Source organism: Astatotilapia calliptera, chromosome 1 (genome assembly GCF_964374335.1).
Source record: "Astatotilapia calliptera chromosome 1, fAstCal68.1, whole genome shotgun sequence".
In the NCBI taxonomy this organism is placed as follows: domain Eukaryota; kingdom Metazoa; phylum Chordata; class Actinopteri; order Cichliformes; family Cichlidae; genus Astatotilapia; species Astatotilapia calliptera.
In genome coordinates this window covers 31,302,853-31,328,171 of record NC_137422.1, presented here as the reverse complement: position 1 = coordinate 31,328,171, position 25,319 = coordinate 31,302,853, and the positions used below count along the sequence as shown (strand labels likewise).

The window sequence follows — 25,319 nt, the reverse complement described above, 5'->3', positions numbered from 1 at the left end:
AAAAGAAAAAAAAAGAAGGAATAAATAAATAAATATTAAAAAACATTCATAAAAACAGTTTAAATGTTTTAGGATTACAAAAATGCAAAATCACCACATGAAGGTATTTAAAATACATTTGAAATAAAGGCAAAAGCTAAAAATGCAACAGCTATCTAAATTTTGAAGCCATATTGTTGCAGTATTGTTGAACGATACAGCGGATTGCTTCTGTTACATTTTTAGCAGCCATCCAGATATTTTCCAGAAAGTGCTGCCAACATTGGAACCAATAATGTGTCTTCTTAAAATTTATTGCATTTGTGGAATAAAAATAACACCATGCAGACGGAGTGGTATTAAAAACCGAATTCTAATATTAGCCATGAAAGGAGAGCATTTAAACCAATGTGCTTTTTTGTTCCAATTTCTTATCTCGTCTTACCCCACTAAGGGGAGCTCTTTGCCTTCAATCGATGTGTAATAACACTACATTGACTTTTATTTCCTTGCTTTATGTTTTGTGCTGACTAATGTTAAAAATTTGTCTTAATCAAGCTGCACTGGCATTTTTATTTTCCTTTGGATTGATAAAGTACCTATGATAATACTTGCAATATTTTTAATTTGTCTGTTATGTGTTTAGTTTGATGTAACTTTATTCTACTACAATTACATCAGTTGTAAATTAGTTGTATATTTTGCAGTCTAAACGTTGGTTCATGGCATAATAACTGCTCTAGTTATATCTTGAGCTACTGTTGATTTTAAAATGGAAAGCATCATTTATTTGTTTGTACGACATAAATCACTTGAGCTCACTTGTTTCTCAAAAAACAGGGGACATGTTAGAGCTGATATTTCTTACTACCTTGTTTAAAGCTGCATGTCACATTTATTTAGCCTATTTTAACTAAGACACACAGCACAGGATGTATAGAGAGATATGTATATAATTATATTATCCATTAATCAAATAATCAAAATCTATCATTTTGAATTTAAGGGGTAAATTTTATATCAGTGAAACATTCTTCAGTTTTTATCAGTCATGTGAGCCTATAAGGTTGAGACAAAGTATTAAATGAGCCATAAAAACCTTTCTAAGTCTTAACCTTGAAAATCAGACAGTGCAACCTATTTTTGAATCTATTTGTACACCGCTGCAAGGGTCAGACATGACAGAACACTTTGATTCAAATGTGCCACTCGAAGTCTCTTCTTCTCTCCAGCGGATGATATTTGAAATGAAACATGGCTTTCACAATCAGCCCTTTATTGGATTCATCAATCACACACCTCACAGTGACAGCTGAGTTTATCTTTAAAGAACTAGGACTTCATTACAGGATGGTGACACACAAGGCAGTTGCTCTATCTGTTTGCGTTGCGATTCATCTGGTTTAAATCATATTTTCAATCTCTCTGCTTAATCTGTGTAATACAAAATTTGGCAATGTTTCTCATGTAGTGTATTTCACGGTATTTACATAGTAGATCTGGGGTAGGATAACTATGTTTTGAGCTATCATGGGTCTATATTGAAGCTAAAAAGACTACACGGAGAGCAAACTGCCTAATAATGCAACCAACATTTACCTATTCCAAAAATTTACTGAGTCCTTCACAGCTGCCATGCTTTGTCACGTGGTGCTCTGATTGATCGGCTCATTCCAGCTGCCTCAAGCAACTCCTTCTGTTACATCTTAGTAGGATTTGGTCTGAAACAGCTCTGCTTGACAGTGGCTTCACTGGCTGTCTTGGTTAAAGACAACTCCCACTTGTTTCCTGATTTCAGCCATGATCTCTGTCAGCAAGACAGAATCTGCCAGAGGCATCCGTGGGCTCTAATTAAGTCCTGCAAATGAAGAGAAGTTTTATCCAAATTCTGGCTCATGGACAGATGTTAAATTATAATAAGTGTAAATTATGTACATATTTAGAATGAACTGTAATTTATGACAAGGCAGGAATATAAAGATTATGTAAATTATTATTAGAAGTAAAAGTAACAGTACTGTAATATTCTGTGAGCTAAAGGACATTCCAAGCACTCATTACATTCAGTCATAATCTGATGAGTATAATTGGTGTATACTTCTACATTTTCATTTGTCGCCCTGAGAATGCAAGTGATTGTCTAAACTGCAGTGTCCTTCTTACAAACTCAGCTTTCCTTTGAAGCAGTGGTTTAGGCTGTCTCTTCAGAGAGAAATACACACATTTCCTTTTATCATGACCTACCTTTAAGCAGGCGCTGCCTCACTTCTCCTGCCTCATAGCGCAGCCCGGCGCTGTTGGTAAAATTCAGAGGGAGACACGGCTCAGGCAGAGGGTACTCTGTTTCCTTGTCATTCACCACCAGTTTGGTGGGGCAGTGCATGGGGCCAAGAACCTGTACAGTGAAAAGGAAGCAAACTTTTGTTTCAGTCCCTCAATTTGCAAATTCATCAAATACAGTGAAATCTATGTCTGAATATATTGGTTTAATTAAATGTGAAATTAATCATCAGTCAGCACAGTCTTTGCATGTCCCTGTAATTTCTTAATGAACTCAAATGGTCCTGCAAAGGACGAGCATAGCATACTTTAATGGACCCTTAGTGCCCGCAATGACAGCGTCATTTGGTAGTCGGGCTGCAATTGAAAAGGCACACAAGGCCATCCTCTTCCTGGAGAATTTCATCGTCACAACCACTGATTCATCCACTCCTGTTAAACATTCAAAAACATTAAATTATTGAAAGCATCAAATAAATTAGCATTAAAATGTTGTTTTAGACCTCTGCAGCTTATTTACAGTGTCATCTTTATATATTTTATATATATATAAGTAAAAAAAATCATATATTCAAAAAAATTGCTTACATTAAACTAAAAAAAAAAAGCTTTTTATATTATTATAAATAGCTTTTGGGGAGACATGCAGTTACATATTCTCCTGCCAGTTTTACCGTATTACTGTATTCTCTGGGGGGATTTGTATTAGTGTGACATTTTAATGATAAGTCTTGGATTTTCTGTGTGAAATTCTGTCCTGGGGTGTTTACATTTTAGACAATTCATTTAAAAGTGATTCTTCTGTATCACACAAAGTGTGCTTCTCTTCCTCTATTAGATTTTTTATGACAAGGCTCAAGTGTGCGTTTGTGATTGCTGAAGCACGCCCTGTGGTAAATGATACTAACATACATCCTATTTCTCCCACATGATCTGAATCATACCTGAGTCAAGCAGCACCCCTGTGGCTTGGATGGACTCTGGCCTTTCACCATTGAACACCATCAAAACAAACTGCAGGCAGTACACTCCGATATCCAGCAGAGCTCCTCCACCCAGCTCCTTCTGCACTGATCGGGGAATGTCGAGCTGAGGGGAGCCAAAGTAGGCTTTTACCAGCTTCACATCCCCAACCGCCTCCTCTGCCAGCAGCCTGCGCACCTCAGCATACACATGGAAACAGCGGGACCAGATGGCCTATGAGGAAAAGGGCAGATGATCCAGTCTCGCTACAGAACTAAACATTTGAACCTCAAGTTTCACCATGAAGTACCATGAACCATCATTTTTGCTAGTTTTGCTTCTTATATGAGTCTTGTGAGCATCAAATTTGTATTGTCGTGGCAGTAATATTCAACTAATCTGCAGTGGAGAGTAAATGTAAACTCATTTATTTTTGTGCCACATTAAGCAGAGATTAAATAGTAATATTATATTTATTTATATTTAATACCTGTATTTTTTCACCTTATAGGAAATGTTTAAGATATTGAAAAATATGATTGTCTGCTATTTTCCTTTGAGTTAGATGAGAACATCATGAGCAGTGGTCTGTCTGTTAGGATGCCTAATTATGAAGCTACAGTCAGCAAACTGCTTGCTTTGCATATACTGGATACAGCTATCCTCAATCTGTCTTAAGATAACAAAACACAATTATTAGCTCCATTAAAGTGTATTAATTTACACTTTGTATCTTGTGTTTTGTTCATCCTTTTTATAATCTGTTTTAGACATTTTATACCCTTCAGAACAATTTGCTATTTCATAAATGGTTTTGCACTGGAGTATTGCACTGACATGCCTACAAGATATAACATAAAGAAAATATAATATCCTGAACTAGCTCACAGTAGATACATTTTCAACTTTTTTACAGATCTAAGGAAGCCATTCCTCTCCATTTATAGTGTTTTTATTGTGCTAAAATAAGCTGCTTTATTTAATTTTTAACCATTCGTACATCAGTATATACTGACACAAGTCCAACTGTATCCTGAAATGTTACATTTTTGCTACATAACATTTAAAATGATTACTTTTATTTTTCATCCTGAAACAAATATTTTCTTTTGTTGTGGTAGCTTCAAAACAGCACCTTCAATTACCCCTACTATTAGCAAGTGACACCAGAGCAAAGCTGTACAGAGACCACTGCATCCCTTCAACCTTACCTCCATCAGGAAGACATGGTTTTTCTTGGCTGTGGCAACGAGGTCTTTCACCTCTCTGGAGTTCATAGCAAAGGGTTTTTCACACAGCACATTTTTCCCAGCCTTGAGGAACAGCATGCCAACTCTCCAGTGTTCTGTATGCAGCATTCCCAGATATACAATGTCTGTGGGAACACAAGTTTTTTTTCCCAAACAATAAAACCGTCACACCCTTATCTCCATTTGTGCAGTCAGATTATTCCCAATTTACCAATTTCTGGGTCATTGGCCAGCTCCTCATACCTTAGCCTTAGGAATACCTTCCTTCGGGGCAAAATCTTTGGCACGATCAATACTCCTTGATGCAATGACTGCAATCTGTGCATAACAAGAAAAAAATGCACACACACCTTGCAGATCTATTTAGTTGAAAGGACATATCCTGTGTGACAGCGCAGCTGCACTGAGCTTGTTTATATTGCGTACCTGATGATCTCCCGGAGGCAGAGTCTTAATGGCCACACTGAAGTCATGGCTGATCTTTCCAGCTCCACAGAGTCCCCATCGAGTTGCCATGTTGAATTATATGGTAAGTGACAAATGAGTAGTGTGTTGCTTCAGTAAAGATCTCAGCTGCTGGCGAGATGTAACCTTGGAAAGTTTGCACGTTCAGAGGAAGGATCCCACTAAACTATTGTGCCTTTGTGATAGCAGATAGAAGGCTCCTGCATTACATGCTGGAGAGGTAGTGACTGTAACACACACATGCACACACACATACACGTATGCACACACACACACACACACACACACACACATACACGTATGCACACACACGCACGCACGCACGCACGCACGCACACACACACACACACACACACGTATGCACACACATGCACGCACGCACACACACACGTATGCACACACACGCACGCACGCACACACACACACGTATGCACACACACGCACGCACGCACACACACACACACACACACGTATGCACACACACGCACGCACGCACGCACGCACACACACGCACACACACACACACACACACACGTATGCACACACACACACACACACGCAGGGCTGGACTGGGACAAAAAATCGGCCCGGGCATTTTGACTAGAGACCGGCCCACCAAAAATGTGACGTCATTCAGGGGTAAAACCGCAAAGGATTCTGGGAACTTGTGGCAAGAGGTACTAGCGCATGCAGGCTTTCAATTGAGCTCAGTTACACAGCGATAAAAAGAAACACAAAAAATGGCAAGAAGCTGTTGTATTATTAACTGCAATAGCCGGTGTTGTGCCAAAAAGTCTGCCAAAAACTGATTGCTGGTATTTAAATTGCTATGAGTAACTTGTTGGGCTATAATATGTGAAACATATGTCAAATGCATCCCTCATGGATGACATGAAGTCATCTCTCCATCTCTCTCTGCTGCTCTTCTGTCTCCTCTGTCACAGACTTCTCCACTTTAGATGATAAATCAGCCTGGTGCAACATGTAAGGATTGGCACAATTTGTTAAGATTTTGAGGAGTTTGAGAAACTAACCTGAAGCATAAAATAAAATTTACTATCAGTAACTTCATAGCACCCGCCCAGCAGTATATAAACTCCATCATGCTAGCTAGTACGCAGTACCAGTTATTCTAAGCGCCTGTAAAAAGTCAGCACAACGAAAACAAACTACAACTAAACTTGGTTTATATCTGACACAGACAGCAGGTCATAACTTCTTGCCTGAAGTTCAGTTCCTCTGCCACTATGACCGGCGGCCGCCTCGGTCTCTCCTCCTCTTGCCTCCCCTTTCCCTTATCCACCTGCTGGCCTCCACCACTTGCTGATGTTGCTAAATCTGTGGAAGCTATGCCATAGCTACCGCCAAACAATTCAGTTATTTTTACACATTTGGCAGCGTCTGCCTGAAGGGCTCGTTTCTTTTTGGTCCTAATTTTTTCTGCACCTTCTTTCCTTTTTTTGTTCTCCATTTTCTTTAGTTCGTCTATAAGGTTGCTAAACAAGGGGGAGGGTGCATCCGACCTCCTCGGCTGTAATTGGTCCAGCCCAGAGTCAATCATGACCAACTGGCCAATCCAACACCTTTCATTATTTATACCCTTCCAAAAAAAAAAAAAAAATCGATCGGCCCATAAAAACAAAAAATCGCCAGCGGCCCACCGGGCAAATGCCCGGTATGCCCGATGGCCAGTCCAGCTATGCACACACGTATGCACACACACGCACGCACGCACACACACACACACACGTATGCACACACACGCACGCACGCACACACACACACACGTATGCACACACACGCACGCACGCACGCACGCACACACGCACACACACGCACGCACGCACACACGCACACACACACACACACACACACACCTTGCTGTTTTGCTACATTGTTGCTGATACAGGTCTTTCAATCCAGGTTGAAGTTGTTTGAACCGGTTGTGTCCAACAATCTGTAACATGGGGATCACCGGGGCCCATCATTAACATGAAGTAGTGCAGAGTTTAATGTGTATAGGCCAGGGTGAGGGATCACCTTGCCCATAGATCAGCAGTCTTCCACAGTACTTCAGGTCAAGTATCGGAACCAGGAGGTGCTTTGTTTTCCACTGGGAGAGAAACTGATTAACCTGAAATGGCTTGACAGCCACAGAGAAGCCAATGATTAAACCAGAGTCTTGTGGGGGTTGCTGGAATAAATAGATATGCTGGCTTCACAGAATGCTCATGGAGCCCAACGCAAGGTAATTTAACTGACCAGTAAGCTGAGCCAGGATGACTATGGAAAAGCATCAGCACACTTGCCCTTGAGCTAATAATTATCTATTTAGCCAGACAGGTGGTTGTGTAAACTTCCTGCAACATGCTGCCAGTAGAGGACACTATGTTGTCAGCAGAGATTACTTTCTTCGTCAAGCTCTGAGGATTTGGCAAGGCTTATCTAAGGAATTATCTACAGGTTTGCAAAATCAGGTGACTCATGCAAATGGACAATTTACTTTCAAAAGTATCTGCCAGGAGTCAATGGAGGTTACTGAGAACATCAAATCAGGTTAGCTGACAACTGTTTCAAATTCAACTTAAAAGTCCATCTTTTCCATTAATTCCTGTCATAAGTATATGATTTATTTTCCTGGAGGTACTGCATGCTGATTGGAATTCAGTGGAAGGCCAATCATCATGTCTGCAACATCCTCATTATAAAAGAAAAGGGAATCTTATCAATGGCCTCTCACTGGCTGCTTTCTTTTTGTATTTCACTTCCAAATGAATTCTGGGAGCTGTGTGCCGTTGTCATAACAACAAGGTATCAGCTGGGCAATTTGTATGCAAATGGCATTGGGCTTGGCCTGATATCCTTGCCTATACCAAAAGACCTGGTTGCCATGGGAATGCCCAACTCCTCCTTGAGTCACTTTTACATTTTTGGGGTAAAACACACATCCGCATTTCTTTAACGGGGTGATTCTGTGACATCACCACAGGTAATAAGAAAAGAGAGGTAGAAGTGTGATAGAGGAAGTGTAACCAGAATGGGAAAGTGCAAGTAGATTTTGAATTGGTGTGAAGCAATGAATTGGTTCCATGCTGTTTGACTCAGCTGCCAGCATAACGCATAACGCAGAGGCTCAGGTGGTCAGAGAATGGTGCTTTGGTTGGGATTTGGACAGGTTCGCCCAACTGTATGGCACTTGGACTTTACCCAGTATCACCCTCAGGATGCATAAATGCCACCTCTTCGAGTAGAAAGTGACAACTAGGTCATAGTGAATCATACTTTTGCTTTTAATGAAGCAAAAGCTAAAAAGTGGCCATCATATACTCTTCAGCCACATAAACTGAAATTGCATTTCTTAACCTGCTGTGGCTGGACTGGAAAGAGGCAGATGGTAAAGACAGCTGATTTGTCAAGTTATTCAGAAAACTGGCGTGCAGGAGGAAACCAGGAAACTCATTAATTCAGCACGGGCATGACGATTGCCTTCCATTCGTATCACTTCTCACTCTCTTTATTTGATTAAGAATTCATGCATCATCTCTTGTCTGCATCGTTATTCCACTGAGACATGGGAGAATGACAGTCGATGGGTCATGTGACCAGTCACAAGTTTCCTTAGAGTGGGTGGAGAAACTTCCCTGTGAAGGTATTTGATCACAGCAGACAGCTTTGTTTCACACTTTGTCATATCATTTCATCTGTGTTGCTGTCAGGAACAACCCCTCCACCACCCAACCTCGCTGTAATACTAACAGCACAGAAGTATTAATTGAGTTTTTCTTGAATGATTGAATTATTTAGGCTTGCACGTGAAATATTTAAAATTTGTAAGACAAGCTGAATGAATCTTATCTGCTTTTTTCTTTTGTTTAACACTTAATTAATTTTAATTTAAGGTAACTTGTGAAAAGAGTAAATGCTACAGTGGGATTCTGCAAACCCGATTACCATTAAACTGCTTGATATTTCATCACCAACTTTAAGTAAAGGGGGGAAAGGAGCACAGAAAGTCACCCTAATCCTGTTTTGATTGAAGTAGATATGCAGAGGGCTTTTTACCCCCTCCTTCCTCCAGCTGGGAAAGTGAGAGCCATCTTGGTGATGCTTTTTTTTTTTCTTGTAGGGGAGAGTCGGGGGGTTGTACTGCAGCAGTTATGGGAGCCCCATCACTGCTTCATCTCTCTCTCAAGGTCACTGCAGAGGACGAGTGACAGGCTAGATGAGTGCCAGCCATTTTGAGGGGAGGTTAGGAGTTTGATGAATCTAGGAAGGGAGAGGGAGGTGTGCAACGAGGGGTAATAAGTCATTTTGTCAATGCTACTGCATGTTCTGATGTGTGGGCTAGACTTTTTTTTTTTTTACTAGAACAAGTGTGATAGAGGGGGAGTGAGACGAGCAAGCAAAAATGGGAGCCTTTGAGCCACCCAGCATTGTGCTGGCCCTTTGAGAGTCCTATCTTTGTCTGCCGCACAAACACACACAGGGAGGCTGAACTATGGAGCAAACGCCGACTGGACCAGAGCTGACTTACCAGCACATGATTTGGGTGTTAGTGTTGGTGAGGAGGGGAGGGGAGGATGAAGACTAAATTCACACACACAAAGAGCTATTATCTCAAGTTTTCAATTTCAATCATCTTTCTTTGGGTTTTCATGTTTTTATTCCATTCAAATTCACATTTTCAATGGTGAGGTGCCTTATCTCCATATAAAATGATAATGAATATACTCAGCAGGCAGGTTATTATATGGCTGATAATTTTACATTATAGACTGCTCCAACAAAAATTACAGGAACACTTTTTTTCAGAATTTAGCATTAAATCAATTAGGCCTCAAACCCCAAAGTTGCACTAGTTTTGCATTTGGCTAGGGTCAGTGTCTCTATGGTAGCATGAGGAGAGGTTGCGCAGTTAGGCCAACACCTATGCTTTGCTGTGTCTCCCAGCACAGTGGTACCAGCATGGAGGAGATTTCACGAGACAAGCAGTTACTCTAGGACAGCTGGACAGGACTGTAGAAGGTCATGAAACCATCAGCAGGACCTATATTTGCTTATTTGTGCAAGAGGAACAGGTTGAGCACTGCCAGGGCCCTACATAGGCCCTCCAGTAGGCCACTGGTATGAATCTCTCTCACCAAACAATGAGAAACAGACTTAATTAGGGTGGCCTGAGGACCCGAGATCCCTAAGTGGGCCCTCTGCTTATTGCCCAGCAGCCTGAAGCCTTAATGGCGCTTACCATAGAATACTAGAATTGGCAGTTCCAACATATTATGCTGCCTATAATTAGTTTATCAATGAAGGCATGCACAAACCACTAAAGGCTAGGCAAAGGCACTGCTACCACTGACTAGATGCTACGCTAGCCTGACATAAATCCACTGGAACACCTCTGGGACATTATATTTTGATCCATCCAAAACTATCAGGTTGCACCCCAGACTGTCCAGGAGCTCAGTGATGCCCTGGTCCAGATCTGGAAGGAGAGCCCCAGAACACCATCTGCCCCGAAATTGACAGTGCATACATGGGGGCCATACAAACTACTGAGTGCGATTTTGAGTTTGAAATTAAATTTCATCAAAATGGACCAGCTTGCTGCCTCATTCTTTTACTTTGATTTTGGGGATGTCTTTGAATTCAGCCTCCTGTAGCTGATCATTTTCATTTCCATGAAATATTGTGGAATCCATCTATTCCTAACAAACTGTGCCGTGATGTTAATGAAGCATGATTTTTTTTCCCATTAGGATATGGTATGTTTTCAAAGTGGTCCTTTAATTTTTTTTTTGAGCACTGTATATGTAGTCACTGGTGCTTAGTTGTCTATTACACCAAATTTAGCACACTTACTGATATACTGACATAGTACTCAATCATAACCTCTGTCAAATCCTCTAATTTTAAACCCAAATTCAGTCTGAGGTAAATTTATTTTACAGTTGGACTATGCCATTGTTGTATGATATTTATTTAGATAAACAGTTCATCAAAATTTGAACTAAACCTGCAGGCAGACATACAAGGTAATTTTTCATGATTGCCAGTGCACAATTTCTTTTGCCATTTTTCTGCTACATTTGGACTTGAAACAATTGCTCTTGCCAAATAAAGTCCTTCAAGCCCATGATTGGTGAACGTTTATGTCTGTTTGAGTTATCGGTTCTGTTGTTCCAGTGGAGTTGTTACTGTCTCCATTAACTGCATAGTCAATCTAGGAAACATGACACAACACTCACTCACTTTGCTTTTTTTTTTTTTTTGTTGCTGTATCTGTTTCCCTCAGACACACGTGCTATAAAGAACCGAAGTTGGGTCTCCACCTTGTATCAGCAAGATTGTGTGAGGTGATATGGACTGCATCACAGAGCCCCTTCTGAGGTGAGAGTGGTAGACATGGCTGGAACTGAGATATGGAGCAGATACTAACCTCTACCAACAAGCTGATAATACCTTAGAGTGTTTGAGGAATGTCCATTGTGGAGTGTGGATCTGTCACCCCCATGATGTTCTGCATGTCCAGTAGGACAGCTACACACACACAAAGCATTCTGCTGAGGTGAAAGTGCATGTGATCTCAGATAGCAAAGCCGTTTCTTATTGTGAAACCTAGTTATCACTATCACCAGGTAGTCATGACAATGCAAAATCTAACTGCTGAACTATTGATAGGTGCACAACAGCATCCTCAGAGACTGTAGTTATTGAGAGCTTTTCTCAGAGGGACTTAAATACAGTGTAGAAATCCAAGTATCCATACCCATAATGACTTCAAAAGTAGCCTATCACTACAAACTATAAAAACTACACTCTTCATTAGTCAGATTTCTGTAAGGCTATAGCACTTTTACAAAAAGCAAATGGTAGAACTGTCTAAAGTATATGGAAATTAAAGTTATTCTCCTAACAAATCTTTAAGGCACTGACAAATGAATTATCAACTATTCATAAACCCATAAGTTACAACTCATTTATAATGTGCTACAAGCTAAAAATACAAAGGTTTTGAAGTCCAGCATGACAGGTTGAGAAATTATTTTTCTCAACCTAACCTTACCATGTGGAATTACCATATTACATTAACTATTTCAAAACAAAAGCAAACTAAGAGTACTCATAGTTACAACTCATTACAAATTAGTACCAACAAATTCTTGCTATTTTTTATGGTTTGCAATTCTTACCCTGAACATAATGGAAATGTACTTTAAGTAAATGATCTCTTTTTTTAAAATATATTTTTCAACATAACTTTACATCTAAATCTCTTTTTTTTTTAAATATAACTTTCTCTCTTTAATCCTCTTCCACCACATGACAGCATAACTGTTGACTGTGACCAATGTAGCTACTTCTCCCACCTTTTGATTTCCTACTCCATCAGTGGTCTGTATCCCCCCTGTTGGCCAGTCACACTGACTTCTCTGCGGGAAGGCCGAAGCCATTAAGCAGCCAACACACTCTGCTGCGTCTCCCTGTTTAATTGCCTGATGGGGCCTGTGATATTTTTATCAGCCACCCTGCGGCGGATGGCTGCCAAGAGGGGAAGTGTGTGTGTGCGCATATGTGTGTGTGCGTGTGTGCATGCATGTGTGTCTTTACGTGTCATGCCTGGGTACACCTCCGACAAGAGAGCTGCCTGCTTGCTGCAGGAAACCCTGTGCTTCTGTGCACCTGCATATCAAAATATGTGACATGGCGCAAAGCATCCACACCGAAATACAACGTTGACTTTGATGCCTCATCATCACTGTGGATCATGATAATGAACCATATCTCCAGGAATTTGGAGCTTTGTTTGTTTTTTTTACTGATAAATATTTTCCATCATACACTATGCTGCACTGAAAAAAAGGGACTGGCCATCTCTTGGATTTATGTAAGCATCTTGCATGTATTTAACACAATTACCTCATGTTTTAAAGATAAATGTAACTATATAGTGTAAAAACTACATGATATGCAGAAAGGGTGTATTAAATTGTTCATATCATGTTCAGGTGAAGTAAGTCAATAAGATAGCAACGTTAAATCTCGTGAAACCACGCGTGATTTCATCTCGCGGGCTTTGGATCGTGGTTCAAAAAAGGCATCCATCTCAGTCAAGTCGAGCAGCCAACTCTACGTTTTTGGTATGTCTTGATTTTTTGAATTAATATTTACCATATTTCAGCCAAATGTAGTTAAACGTCTAGAGTGTCGCCATGTAACATGCTAAAAAAGAGCCATTAGCTTATTTGCTGTTTTATCTGTTGTCAAAGAATTGGCGCTTTTTCATTTGAATTTGTCTTTGGCACAAGAGCCGTAATATCACATTAAACCTAATTATGAGGCACTCATAACATAATTTGGTTTTCTGTGTGAATAGATTTGCCAACTGACTCTTCAGTTACATTGTGTATTTACTGCACCGTGGTGTTAGTGAGATTTTGGACATTGAACAGCTTTAGCTAATATCATTAGCGGCATTATGCTAGCTTACATCCCTACCCCTCCTGCCCTCACCTGCTGTCCTTTTCTTTTTGTTTTTTTTGCTGCACATTGAGAGACCACATCTATTCTGCATTTCACCAGGAGTCAGCTGATGGATTGTGGGTTCAAGGTGTTATGGTAAGAAAGTATATTCTATTTTCGCTTAAGGTTTCTGTAACTTAATTATAATAGGTTTTGTATAATTATTAGGTGCATGCATACACAAATAGACCACCCTATTAAAACAACTGAGAAATCCAAAATCTGCCATAGGTTTAACTTATACCTGTATGTATTGTCAGAAAGGTGATTACTGGACTCACATTAATGCACACTTGAACTAAAATGAGGTTGTAACTTGTGGGTTCTTGGGTTGCAAATCAGAAACAAACATCTTTGGATTTTTTTAATCCCATAAGATCTGGAAACACAGTTTTTATTCAACAAAACATTACTGATTAACCAAGCACAGTGCCTGCTGTTATTTCAAAATGTTATTTCAGATAAAATGCAGCATTCCAGTGCATCCCAACCATGCCTTTACAGTCAAGGTTTCTGACGGAGCTGAGTTTCTCTCTGACAGTCTGCTGAAAGTGTTTGCAAAGTGATCGGGGGAACAGTGCACAAAGCTAAAGGATGTAGCTGCCATGATGACAGTAAGAACTTTAAAATTCTTTAACTACAAAGTGCATTAGGTCAGTAAAAGATTTTTATGCTGCATCCATTGAAACAGTCAACTATTACCTGTGAGTACTGATTCCACTGAAAGGATGCCATTCTTTTTTGTCATGCATTTACTGGCCCACTGAGAAAAAATTATCTTTTTTTAAAAATATATGTTCTGGAAACTATATATCCATAAAGTTGATGTCAAACAGGAACTTTTGATATTGCTTTGTAGATGCTGGTGTTGCATGTTGACTGGTTTAAGTTTTGGTCTGGGATCATTTTCTTCTGTGCTACTGAAAAGTTCACAAATCTCTGTTTTCTTTGTTATAATACTTTAGGATGACATTAATGCTCAAAGGGGGTCTCATCAAAGTGCTCCGCATCTGTGTGAAAGACAATTGCAACATCTTGGTGCAGGAGTTCATGATGAGTGTTTTATGAGTAGATTGTGGCTTTGCAACATTTAAAAATGCATTTAGTTATCCACTTGATCCTCATTGGACTGGTTAGGACCAGTAGTCCTCTTTAATAATTTGAAGTTCACATGAGGCCTAGTAGTGAACTCGGCCGCCGGCCCTTGAGGCCCCACCCCTACCCCTGTATTAGGGGTCACATCAGTGTGAAAAAACTTTAAATTTGTCATTCTAGTGAACAAAGAAAAATCCCCCCAATATTTACATTAGCTTTTGTTTGAAAAAAAAAAAAAAAGACCAACTGACCAACAGCTAACCAAATTGTGGGGCTGAAAGTCTAAATTCTAACATCTTCTGAGTGACATAACCTGGATTTCTGATGGGCCGGTGTCTTTCTAACAAAAACTAATGTAAAGCATTTGAAATTATTATGTTTTTCACTCTCTCTTAGAAACTCTGTTAGACCATGAATGGCAGCATGGCAGGCAACTCTTTGGCTATAGCTATTTACTATGGTTTAAATTACTCTAACATTAGAACTGGTAGATTCAAAAGAGATGAGTTTAAAAGGGAATCTTAAAAAAATGTTTTGTGTTTAACCAGGACTTGACTGAGGCCACTGCACAGATTGAGAAAACCACAATGAACATCTGTCTCCAGAGATGCGCCAGGCAATGACTTTTCTGATGTTGGCATCATCATCGAGGGTATAGTAGTTCTTCAAGATCTGGATAACGTGACCTTTGCAGTAGCCATGCTGTTTGGACCTTTTTTATTCCTTCAATATGAGTTACCCATCACAGCTCTGCTACACTTTTGAGGTGATTCAATGGGTGGTAATGGAGTTGGATGCAACTCAGCTCTCAAGAAAAGCTCACAACTAAGACAAAACTGCTCCTGCAAGGAAAGCTCACTGTTATGCATGCAAGGTGATCAGCTCTAGGTGAGAGGACATTTAAATCTCACACTTGTTCTGCTGCATTTTTGAAGCTCAATTCCAGGAGCAGATCGCAGGGTTCATTTTTATATACTCTGCAACTGCCATGAGGACAAGCTGTTTTTGTTGTTGTTGTTTGTTTTTCCTTTTGCTCTGTACAAGTTCTCTGTTTGTCTGTTTGGCAGCATTTTTCAATTTCTGTTTGTATTTTTTCTTTCTTTTACTAGTGAAGAGATGTAGCGTGAACAGTTATACAGTCTAAATATCCCATATGGGTCGTGTGAAATGGTATTTTCAGTTTCATTCAGTTGAAGTAAAGAACGTTGAATATTTCTAAGTGTGCTGTTTTGAACCAAGATGTCACAGTATGATCAGTGCTGTAATTTTTGACAGTCACTGTATCAATGTTATTTTTGCGTCTCTTGAATAAAGTTTTTGACCTGCAAGTGCTAATTTCTTTAGTTATTGGGGTAAAATGGGTAATGTTAATAGGAAGGTGTTTGCCAATTCAGTAACCTAATTTAATGTTAATGGAAACTAACATTTCCTCAAATTGTTTAGTTATAATTGTTGTTTAACTGAATCTTGACGTCAGAGGCCTTAAATAGAATGTTTTGTATTGTCCTGTAACATTTTTCAAAAGAAACAGTCTAATTTCTTTGCTGTGATTGATTCCAGAGAACACGGAAGAACTGACATTATTTAACTGTTGATTTATATAGATTCAGTGGAGGAGTAATGTCAGTTTAATTCTTTACCTACTGTCAATGCAGTGAAATTAGACATTTTGTTTTTAAAGGTTACTGGTGGATGCCAGCAACCATCTTGGAAGAGAACAATACAATCTGTTATAAGGCCTCCATTTGAAAATTGTGTATTTGATACTAGAATATAATAGCAAAATGTAATTTGAAGATAACATGTAGTATTTAAGTGACCAAGTAGTATTGGGTAAAAGTTATTGAATGGTGTTGGGATAAAGTGAAAAAATTGTGAAGGATTAAAATATTCCAAGAGCTCAAATTACTTCATCAAAACATGTTTAAGTCACATTTTATCAACACAAATTGCACAGGTTTATTGAACATGAATAAATTGTGTTAATTTAACTCAATTGTTTAAGTTGCTGCCAAAGCAAAACATCTGTGTGCAACAAATGTCCACCATTGAATTAAGTAAATCCAACAACATATTTTTTTCAGTGTGTTGTTCCTTCTCAGTATGAAATTGGAGTATGTCTTTATAGCGCTGCAAGGTGAAAAATTGCTCTAGATAAAATGTTAGATGGAGTTATGGCACCAGGCTGCTATCAGTATCTCATATGGTGCTTTCTTGCCAAGCGACTTAATATATAGATATACAAGTTATCCTTGCCCTTGCACTTTCTCTCTGTTTCTCTCTCTCTCCCTCACACACACACACACACACACACACACAAACACACACACACACACAAACATACACACACACACACGCAGAGGTACTTCCCTGCTGGCTGTTAGGTTTATTAACTGCATGCTTGTTCACAGTAATAGTGATTTAGGGCTTTGGGGGGAGAGAAGGGGGAGGTGGGGGAGTTAGAGAGAGAGAGCAAAAGAGACAGCACATGATCCTTATTGGAGCTTCAGAGCCTAGTAACTACCGACCAACAAAAACCAGGGGAAAACCAATTCTCTCATTTTTCCAGCTGAGTTTTTTGGAGGGGGATTAGGAGGTGGATTTCACCGTGCTGATATCTCTTTGAGCACAAGCTCAACCTTCTGTGGGAATTTTGGAATTCACTCTGCAACTCCCTCCATGTGGTTTTAGACAATTCACTGTGGTCACTGATTGCTTGGAGCTCTTCACTCACACAGTCTCACACAGCAAGCACACTGAAGCCCACTAAAGTCTTGTTGAAACCAGAAATGTATTATTGAAGAAAGTAACACATTTCATTTCAGTTATTTTTTAATTTCTCATCTGACAGCATTAGTAATGAGGTGAAGCAAATTAATTACTGGCAACAAAAGAATTACGGGATTTTAATAATAATGGATCGCATTAATATAGTGCTTTTTGAGACCCTCAAAGCGCTTTACAATTCATTCCCTCTCACATTCACACACTGGTGGAGGGAAGCTATAGTTGCAGCCACAGCTGCTTTGGGGCAGACTGACAGAAGTGAGGCTGCCATATCGCGCCATCGGCCCCTCTGGTCATGACCAGTAGGCGGTAGGTGAAGTGTCTTGCCCAAGGACACAACGACCAAGACTGTCCGAGCCGGGGCTCGAACCGGCAACCTTCTGATTACAAGACGAACTGCCAACTCTTGAGCCACGATCGCCACTTTAATTTATACTTTGCCAAAGACTAAGAACTCTCAAAGAAAAAAATAGAAAATACTGTCCACCCCCAGACAAAGTTATAACTACAAGTTTATGTTAACAAAATGTTTTCCTCACAGAGTTTTGCAGAAACTAGTCTTAAAATCAAAGAAATGAACTACCTATTTGCATTGGTGGGTGGTTCACTTGTATTAAATTAAATCTACAATATAAAACAAGGAAGTAAATACTGCGCTCACAAATTTTTAAAGGTTTACTAAAAGGTAGCAAATAACACTACAGACATTGTTGGGGGACAGCATGCTAATTCAAATCATGAACTTTGTGGCGATCTTAAAGTCATGTGACCATTGTTGTCATGATCCTGGGTCCTTTTGACCCAGCATTTTGTGTTTTCTCTTCGATTTTGGTTCTGTTCTTCCTTTGTTTAGTGTTTACCCTGTTCTGCCCGTGTGTTCCTGTTTTATTGTGAAGGTCTGCGTCTTATGTGAGTGTTTTCAGTTTGCCTCCCTAGTCTCGTTATGTTAATCACTCCCAGCTGTGTTTCCCACCTGTGTGTAATCTCCCTGTGTTCTCTGAGTGTATTTAAGTTGTATTTTCTGTCTTAGTAATTGCTGGTTCGTCTGTGTTGTTTCCCCTCGGTCTCCCTGCGTCTCTCCGTATGTATTTCCCCGGACCTCTGCATCTTCGTTTCTGGTTTGTTTTGTTAGTTTTACCCAGTTTAGGTTTTCCTGTTTCACCTTCACCCACGCCATTGCTGTTTGTATTTTCTTTTGTTAAATAAACACTCACCTGCTCCAGAGCTGCTGCCCTTTGGGTCCTTTTCTACATTCCACACGGCTTGCCCCGGCAATCCGTGACAGTTGTGTGGTTCATTTTATCAAGATATGATCCATTTCTTTCAACGTTGGGAAAATTACTTTATTACAGCAGTTAAAAATTAAGTTAAACACAAGAAACATGTAACAAATAGCTTAAAGCAGCAGAATGGTAAAGCAGAATGGTATGTAGCTCAGCAAAACAGAATACAGTTTGACCAAACAAATGTGTGAAATAGGTTAATCAATTTAAATAAAAAATGAAGTAATAATGTGATGTAGAACAAAATAAAGAATTTCAAAATGAAAACAAAAACAAAGTTAAATGGCTTAATAAGTGTTGTAAAAACAGCATTAAAAATATCAGTAGAAAGTGTGGTGCAACAACACGGGTTAGTGTCAAGTGTTGTGAAAATACACTGTTAAAATTAAATAGATGCATAATGGCAGATGTATTGTTGCATGAGGTATAAAACGTTTCTTGCACCTGTCCTTGTCACAGCTTAGCTGAATCAGCCGGTAAAGTGGTGCAAATGTTGAATAACAGTTTGCTCAGTGACCACCGCAGCTTCAAACGTGTTTCATTGCAGATAGTTCTCAAGACTTCATTCTCTGAAAACCAAACTCACTCACAGGCAACAAATCCTGGCCCTATATTAAACAGAATGCCCTTAGCAATCCAATGACATTCACGGGGTTAGGTTAACTGTTGATTCTAAATTATTTGTTGGTATGACTGGCTGTCTGTCTCTATTTTGTTATCTCTGTAACAGATTGGTAAGCTGTCCAGGGTGGACCCTGCCGCTTGCCCTGTCATACGGTGCAGGTTCCCCCTGAGCCTGAATTGGATAAGTGGAAGAAAATGGATGGATGGTAACCTATAATCTCAGGGCTTCCCATTTTATTCAGTTGATATTGAATCATAAATGAGGTAATAGCTAGGAAAGAGGAAAACTAGAGGTCAAGAAAGAAAAACATTTAAGACTTGTGACTTTAACAATCATCACTAATTATCTAGATAACTGTCTAGATGTGTTTTGGTTGACGGGTTAAAAAAATTTAAAAAGAGAAGAAAAAATTGGATTAAACAAGGCTGTTCTGTAGTAGACAAAACATTTTTTGTCTCCTTGTCTGTATCATATAAACCTGAAGTAGTCACCCTGGGCGCAGATACACTCCATTGACTCCATTGATCACCCATCGCCTCACCAAATCTTTTCTTTCCACCTCACGTCCTCCTCCTTCCTGCTCTATCTCTGCTCTGGGTACTCTCCATCACCCCCTCCTGTAGCCCTCTTATCACCCACAAAGCACACACATTTGCACATACTGGCATATATACAGCCTTTGTGTCCTGGCAGACAAGAATGCACACACTCATAGACACAGCCAGAGAGGCGCAGTCACACATTTAAGCACACACACAAACACACACAAGATAATTTCCCCCACTCCTCCCTCCTGTTATTTGTGCTCTATTTTGCTCTGGGTGAGTTGGCGCCATACTGTAACTGTCGATTGAACCCACTGCTGTGAGCTATGTGGTTACAAACCTACACAGACAAATTCAGGCAATATAAATCTTGCACATTTTGCAAATAAAAATGATTCCCTGTGACACACCTGAGGAGGAAACATCAAAGCTCAGAAGGATCCTTTTCTTTTAATGAAAGTGAGTCATCCTTTACACAGCTGGTATTTGCCTCCTTCATGTCATATAAAGACACCCTATCAAATTGTTTGTGTTGTTAAAACTAACCAATTCATATAAGATCCTAAAAGTGCATATTTACAGCACTTTTTTTGTTTTAAATGAGTGAAAGCTGTTGCGCTTTCCTCAGCTTTTTTGAAGTGTAGCTCTTCTCTGTTGACAACAGACTGACATAAATGGCACAACTTTGCAGTGCTGACAGGCAGAAGGAGAGAATCACCAAATGCCTGAATGATCCTCTCATCTCCTAGAGCGGCATGTGACTTGATTCTTTCTGAAGCCATATTGGCAATAGCACAGAAATCATTTCAAAGTGCCCTTTGCAGACGGCAGCCAAAAGAGGACCAAAGCTGGTCGATAGGAATGTCAATTAATAAGTAGGCATAATAATTTGACTCTGAAGCCATTGTAATAAACTTGGTTAACTTTGTGCACAGAATTTTTACCCACCTCTCATTCTTTTGTCTTGCCTCCGTTGCTTTTTTCTCACCGGCCCATTTTCTTTCGCCATCACGGCCCTCTTTTTGTGAATGTGCCATCAATTGTTCAGCAGTCTTTTAAGTCTCGCAGTGAGATCTATTTCTGATTCTTAAACACACCATGGGTGGCCAGTGACAGAGGTTTTTTTAAAGTTTCATAACAAAAAAGAACTCATTCAACACAAGGCCTTTCAGGCTTCAGTGATACTAAAGGTAGCAATCACAGTTGATTTAGATATCAGAGAGTGCTGGTATATGTAACAGCTCTCCTGGGTTGTATGACATAACAATACAGGCCACTTAACAAAAGGAGGATGATTGCGTTCACCATGTGTGTCCCATCTGTTACCTGACAAATGAGAAACATTTTGTTCATGAATCTGTAGCTTGTCCCTATAACATGGCTACCTCACGAGAGGATAGACCCCCACCACCCCCACCACTACCACCAATAGCCAAGACATTCATTTGCAGGTGAGATGAAGGATGGAGGTCAGTAGGGTCAGTGTGACATTTAGAACATTCACTTGCTTGAAATTGCTCCTCTTCTGTGTTCCTCTCAAGGAGTGATTTGACAAACCGGCTCTTCTGCAAAATTATAATTATGGCTGTCAGTAATGACACTTCAAACTATCATAATTATTCTGAACAATGGCAAGTCATGAACTGGTGTAATTAAGCCTTTCTAAATACATATGGTGGATAATTTGATCCTGGCTTCCCCAACTGTTCTACTTGAGTCTCACATCAAGATGACTTTGAGACACAATATGTTGTTCTGCTAAAATTTATCAGACGACATTTTGGTTTCCATGGTAACAAGAAAATAAACTCTATACGCATACACAAGGGCCACGTTTTTAAGATTTCTCTCAAGGGTGGAATGGGAGCCATTGCACAACACAAACCTACCAAAGCATGCAAGAGTCGAGATGTTCTATTCTGAAGCCTGAAAATGGTTTAGTACCTGGCCATTTACAGTTTCAATTTAAACACATAGCCAATAGTATAGTTACTGTGGTCTTTTTTTTCTCCTTAGTTCAAAGCTTGAACCTGGCAGCGAAATGCTCAAGGGCACAGGCTAATATGATAAACAGGGAACAGTGGTTTGCAGGCTTGGGGGTTGGGCTCTCTGCTTTTTACAGTTTGCCCTTGCCCTATGAAAAGTGAGCAATGGCAAAGCAAGGGATGGTTCGTCTACATAGCCAAGGGGAGGAAGAGGGACGTGAGGAAGGAAGTCCCCCACCCCCATCAAGTTTCACTGGGGTATAAGGAGACAGATGAGGAGGAGGTGGAGGAGGAGGATAGTGTTGCAGAGATCACCAGTCATGGAGGATTATAAATGATAAATATAAGGAAATAGTATTTTCCTCTCTTTCAAATGAGTTCCTCTGGGTTTCTTTTTAAACCATTATTTTTAGAATAGACAGGGGATTTATAAAATATGCAAGAGTCATCCACTGAACAACATTGCATGCTAATATAACCAGATTTCTCTGGTTTCTTTGTTAAATCCTGTGTGTGTTGTCGAGTTGAAATATCAGCTTATTGTTCCACATTTCAAAAACCACTGCTAAGCATCCCTCTCCTTTAAATTGAAAGCCAAAAATATCTACTAAAATATTTTACTGTCATGCGAGCAATCAGTTAAGCGGGGTAGGGGTCATATTTTGGAAATAAGAGATACCACATTTTGGAATTAATCTCTGCAATTCAATCTCAAGGACTGATTCAATAAACAGTATTTAAACAATTTATGAGCATTGCAAGATGGACTTAAGCCCTCGTAGTCAGAAATAGGCAGCTAACTCTGAGAGTGTCTAGAGAGGGGATTGGCTGTGCTTAGAAACAGACATTTAGGACAGACGGTTAGCAGATGGCAGGGTGACAACTTGAGCTAATGGTTCTTGTGTTGACATGGCTCAAGGCAGCACATCATCACATCAAAGTCCAACTCTCTCAGTTTCGATTAACACTCATCAGATGACCTGGAAAATGTTAAAAGCACGTGAATATTATTTTATATATTCCAGTGTAATTTATGCATGGAACATTAAAAGCTAGGAAAAATAAAATTGTGTTTAACACAATACAAGAATACCATTGTTACAAAGTGAAAACTAAAAGTATATCTTTACTTAAAAGTAGCTAATACCCTAATAGAGTCTTAATACTGAAGAATTAATATATTTTAAAGCTATTGTTACCTAACGAGCTTTCTTGCAGCTAATTTAGAAATGCAGTTTACTTTTTTCCATCGTTTGGATAGAAAGTTATCAAAGTCTGTGAGTCAATAATTCATCTCAACATTCACCGTGGTGCTAATTAAGTTTCACATGTCTTCTTCTGATGATGAAAAACAATAGCTGACATAGAGAGATCATATTATCACCTTTTTATTTTTAATACAAACACACGCAGACTTTTCTCAACACCTTTCTCCACCTTTAAGTAGGGCACATATATCCCATTTCTGACCATAATGATATTGTAGGAGCATAATGAAGGAGTAAGCAGCAGACTGGGGTTTTTTTTAAGTTGGGTGATGGGGGTCATGGGTTGTGATTGTGGTGGTGGGGGCATAATTGGCAGAGCAAGAGGTTGAGAGAGGACATCAGGTTGGCAACCTGTGGCCATCCTTCTGATGTTATCCATGCGTATGCTTTCATGAACCTAATCCCACGAGGCACAAACAAGCACACACACACAGATACACAGAGTCACGCACGTGCATGAGTACACACATCAGCACTGACACAAAAAGAAAACTTTCAGCCATGCGCATCAAAAGCTGGAGCATTGCAAAGTTGGCATTTGGACAGTATTTGCGAACAAACTGGCAGATGTCAAAAGGCTTTGACGGTAGGGTTTTAGCGGGGGGAAAAGCACTAATACGGATATGCTGTAGTTACTGTGTGTGTTTTTGAGTGCTGTGAGTCCTGGGCTGCCAAAAGCTATAGCCCCAAGCCAGCATGCTTGAGCATAATGCCGCAGTTCAGCATGAGTGTGAGAAGATATGGAAAGTAAAACTGTTCTCCTTCTCAGAAACAAACAAAAAAGTTTGTTGGGTTTGGAAAAACTTTAAAAAAGGATCTTTAAATGATAACACAGTTCTTGTGATATAGAAAGTGAGTTTTAGATCAAATGTGGTTGCACAGACTCTAGATGTTCAGGGCGCTCAAGTTTCATCCTTATGACCATCTGATATCGACCCTAATCCCCATGTCTTTCACACATGCCACTATTAAAATGTTTTAATTTATGTAAAAATCAAGATATGTGTTCTCTCTATTTCAGCACCAATGTCAATTTGAAAAGGGCTATCTGGCAAAAGAGGAAAAGAACTCAAGACAGATTTGTATACATTGCTTTAACCCTCAGGCTTGCAGGGTAATGGTAGGATTAATTACTGTTGAGTTTGACCCAAGGAGAACTAGAGCAGATTATCCCAGATACCGCAGAGGAAGGCTTTAGCGTTGTCTCTTCCCTCCATGATAGCAGAGTGACAGCCACCTCAACCGCTTGGATGCCACTATGCCCTCACTGATTTGGGCCATTGCACAAAATCACACAGCGATAGCATACAGTGGGCTCACGTGGCAACGGCAGCTATGCGGCATTTACACCCAGCAAAAGTGTGCGTTTTTGTCTCCGTTGGATGCCAAGCAGGCAACCATAAGCCAGCTCTTTCCTCTCACCAGGCAGGCATCAGAAGAGGAGAATAATGTGTAATTACAATAGACACTCTAAAACAAAGCCCTTCACTTTCGATGAGTTCCTCTTCTAGAAGGGAAGGTTACCTCAAGGGGGAATTCTAATGAAGCAGATGGCTGAGAGCTCACAGGGGCAGACGCCGACTGCCCTCCTTTTTACAGTCTGCCAACATTTTCAGGATTCTGAGGAGCTTCACCTGTCTCCTGACCGTTCTTTGTGTTCATCCGAGTGAAAGTGTGTGTGTGTGTGTGTGTGTGTGTGTGTGTGTGTGTGTGTGTGTGTGTGTGTGTGTGTGTGTGTGTGTGTGTGTGTGTGTGTGAAAGGCTTTTGCTTATTGACACATCTCACAAGAGGGAGGGAAAAAATAGCTGCTAAGGGATTTTGCGAATTACAATTGGGAGCATGCTGCATGTAATATACAAAAAGAGATATACAGAGAGAAAAAAAACACTCAAAGCAGGTGTTCCTTATATTTTATTCTATACCGTTTTATTTCATCCAGTATATGTGCTTATCAACAGTTCACTCCTTTTACCACCACACAATCTGCAAGCCACGGCTACTGTACGTGTGCTTGCTGTGTGGGTCAGCGCAATGTCCTGTAGCTACCTTTCACACCATACATTTACAGTTCCCAGTTCCCTTATTGCTTTTTTTCATAGTTCCCATGTTAAATGCAGAACAAAAAAGATATCCCTTGATCAATAGCAAAGCGATCAAAATACTGTCCTCCTCAAAAGGTTGTTAGTCCTCATAAGAAGTGTTGAATCAGTCACTGCCTTCGTGAAACAAAAAGGTTGAGCCTTCAGATAGAAAGACTTCGTCTGCAGCGTCGT

General features: G+C 39.9%; 1 long non-coding RNA gene and 1 pseudogene across 3 annotated transcripts; one reads left to right on the top strand and one right to left on the bottom strand.

Moving 5' to 3' along the window:
- Positions 1 to 1,260: 1,260 nt before the first annotated feature.
- LOC113023702 (trans-1,2-dihydrobenzene-1,2-diol dehydrogenase-like) lies at positions 1,261 to 5,199 on the bottom strand (annotated as a pseudogene). Its single transcript, XR_013910139.1, has 7 exons — positions 4,899 to 5,199; positions 4,684 to 4,790; positions 4,434 to 4,597; positions 3,204 to 3,456; positions 2,574 to 2,691; positions 2,224 to 2,381; positions 1,261 to 1,837 (listed from the first exon to the last, which is right to left on the bottom strand). The product of XR_013910139.1 is annotated as a trans-1,2-dihydrobenzene-1,2-diol dehydrogenase-like (transcript).
- Positions 5,200 to 12,780: 7,581 nt separating this feature from the next.
- Positions 12,781 to 15,880, top strand: LOC145426935 (uncharacterized). 2 transcript variants are annotated; one of them, XR_013907667.1, is made up of 4 exons: positions 12,781 to 12,822; positions 12,944 to 13,553; positions 13,919 to 14,071; positions 14,423 to 15,880. It is a non-coding gene; the product is annotated as an uncharacterized LOC145426935 (long non-coding RNA). The 2 variants fall into 2 exon arrangements; XR_013907661.1 differs by having other exon boundaries at positions 12,788 to 13,553.
- Positions 15,881 to 25,319: the final 9,439 nt, after the last annotated feature.